Below are 3468 nucleotides of genomic sequence, written 5' to 3'. Positions count from 1 at the left end.
CTCCCCCCCCCCCCCCCCCCCCCCTCTCAAGATTGGACTTTAACTCGCATTTGCGAGTTTATATCACGCAATTCTGAGAGAAAAAAAAGTCAGAATTGCGAGATATAAACTCGCAATTGCGAGAAAAAGTCAGAATTTAACTTTACATCTCACAATTCTGACTTTATAGCTCGCAATTCTTTATATCACGCAATTCTGAGAAAAAAAAGTCAGAATTGTAAGATAAAATGTCGCAATTACCTTTTTTCTTTTTTTTTTATTCAGTGGCGGAAATGGGCTTCCATAGGTTTTAATTTTAGCACCTAAGCACTTTTTTCTTAGCAGTCAAAAAGTAGAGAGAAGTGCATATGTGCTTTAATTTGTACAAGCTGTTTGTTACTTTCACAACTGCTGTAAAAATCAATAAAATATTGTTATACATTAAGTATTGCTGACTTTTTTAACATGCTATTCTGCTGGTGTTGAAGGAGGGACTTGTACTGTCCCACTATTGCAAATCAAGGATCAAACTTAACCCCCGATGAGCCCACAAAACTCATCACCCAAGATGGTCTGTAATCATGAGCGTGCTGCCTGTACGGGCCACATGGGCTAAACACAGAGCTCCAACCCACAGACATAATGAAAGTGCTTTAACTGAGATACTAGCCTCAATGAAAAAAAGAAGGGCTTCAGAGCAGGATCCGCATCAGACTTGAGGTGCCACAGTCTGATTTTAGGCTTGTTTGAATAGCGTACTGCTCAACAAGCCAATTTGATGCATTAAGAATTAGCAAACGCTTTACATCAGAAGTTTAAATGAAACTGAAAAGATGTGTTCTGTATAATGGCTTACAAGAAATATTTCTGACCTTGCAAAAAAACAATAAATTTATTAATAATTAAATAAAAGTAAAAATAAAAGTAAATTTACCCTTATAAAAATAAAGTTTACTGATAATAATATATATGCATTTTTATTAGTGCTGTCAAACGATTAATCGCGATTAATCGCATACAAAATAAGTTTTTGTTCGCATAAAATATATGTGTTCTGTGTATATTTATTATGTATATATAACTACACACATACTGTATATATTTAGAAAATATTTACATGTATTTACATGTCTATATTTATATTCATATAATTTATATTATAAATATATTTAATATATAAACAAACATATTTTTCTGAAATATAAACATGCATGTGTGTGTATTTATATATATATATATATATATACATAATAAATATACACAACACACATACATGTGCAAACAAAAACTTTTATTCTGGATGCGATTAATCGTTTGACCACAAATTTTTATATATAAAAATATATATATATATTTTTTTAACTTCTTTTTTTTATATAAGAGTTTGGTTTCTTGTATTTTAATTAAACACTTCTGCATAAGCAATTAATTAAAATAATTATTTAAAATAATAAAGGTGTCATTTCATTAGTTAAATAAATGCATTTATTAATTTATTATAAAATAAAGTAATAATAATTATAAAAAAAGAAAAGCTGTTACTTTGTTATAGACAACTAAGCATATTAATACATTTATGTATTAATGTATTTACTGATAAAAATCTACACATTTATTAATTATAATATAAAGTAATACATATTTATTCAAAATATGGATAAAAATTTATAAATGCATTTATTTATATACATATTTACTGATAAATAATCAATATATTTAATATAAAAAATGGTAAATAATTATTAAAAATGATAAACGCATTATTTTGTTATAGCAACATTTCTAAATACATTTATTTATAAATGTATTATTTACTGATAAATATTCGATGCATTTATTATCATAAAATAAAGCAATAAATAATTATAAAAAAAATAATGAATGTAATTTTGTTATAGATACATTTCTAAATACATTTATAAAAGTAATAATACATTTCTAAGTTATTATAAAATAAAGTAATAATTATTAAAAACAATAAATGTTACTCTGTTATAAATTACTACATGTACTTTATTAAATTTACATTTATTTATAAATGTATTATTAACTGATAACCAATAAATATTCATATATAATTACAATAATACAATTATTATTTAGTTATAAAAAAATAGGATACAACAACATTTCTTTTATTTCAGTTAGGCCTATTCTTGGACAGCACACAGATGGACTGCTGACACCTCAAAGTCTCTGCTTGTTATTGCTCTTTTTTCGCCGACAAACTAATCCCAATGGAATTCCTGTCAGTGTCCAACCTTGATAAAAGTTGATTTAAGTGACCAGAGAGAGATACCGACATAATTCATTACCGGAGTCAACGTTCACCCTGTGACATTGAGTGAGAGGTCAGGACTGTATCGAAGAGACCAAATGGATGCAGAAAAAGAAAACACTCGAAAAGCAGACGTCGATGCTATCTCTTGCAATAACCATCAAGTGAAGAAAACAATGGAGAGAAAACGCAGAAAGCTCGGAGGGAATGAGGGCGTAATATTGTGAGCCTTTTCGGGCAGACGGAGCTGCCTGCCAATAGTATTGAACTTTACAACTTAAGGGTCATTGATGACGAATGTTGCGCTGCCCTGTGGGACTCCAAACACACGACTCAATGTTTATGTTCCAGTTTCATACCTCAATATTGCTGAAATTGTGATATGATAATGCACACATGAGAAAATGCTCAGTGAAACGTTATTTTACATTGGCAGGCAGGAAAGCAAAGCAATTAAAGTTATCGTTCTTCGATTTATGGCAAACAATCACTAATCAAACAACAGCGTATGGCTCAAATTGTTTTTAATTTACTATCGGCACTAATTCAATAAAACGAGGACAACCGCCACATGTTCTCAAATCTTTCACAGACCTAGAGGAGCTTGAGGCGGACAGCACTTGATTTAACACTGGAGTCAGCTGCGCTATGTTGATTTTGTCGCAGTCTGGTGCAAAATCGAAAAGGTTTTCCTGAGCCATGTCTTGTTGAAGAGCTGAAGGTTGTTGGTGTTAAAGGAACAGGTCACCCAAAAATTCTAATTCAGTCACTGTTTACTAACCGCTGCAACCATCTTGAGGTAAGAATTGGAGACCTTTTCCACAAACTGTTAAGCTCTGAAAATAACCAAGAAAACAACAACAAAAACACAATCCATATGACTTGTGCACTTTATTTTTTAAGTTGTCCCAAGTTTTACGATCCCTTGACGAACAGATAAAATCTAGTAGGCCTATTTTTTCTGAGTGATCGTTAAAGTTGTTAAAGGAATAGGAATCTAGAATCTAAATAATCCAGTAGAATCTAAATATTCAAATTCAGTCAATGTTTATTCACTGTTAACTAAACAAAGCAAACAAATCATTTATTTAGTGAGTCAAGAACCAGTACTTTTGAAGAGATTCTTTATAATGAACCCTTGATCCCATTCACAAATTGAACTGATTCGTTAACAAATTTGACTTTTTTCCACAAATGTGAGTTCAACTTAC

This window comes from Sinocyclocheilus grahami, unplaced genomic scaffold (assembly GCF_001515645.1).
Source record: "Sinocyclocheilus grahami isolate Dianchi unplaced genomic scaffold, SAMN03320097.WGS_v1.1 scaffold798.1, whole genome shotgun sequence".
Taxonomy (NCBI): Eukaryota; Metazoa; Chordata; class Actinopteri; order Cypriniformes; family Cyprinidae; genus Sinocyclocheilus; species Sinocyclocheilus grahami.
This window is presented reverse-complemented; position numbering follows the sequence as displayed.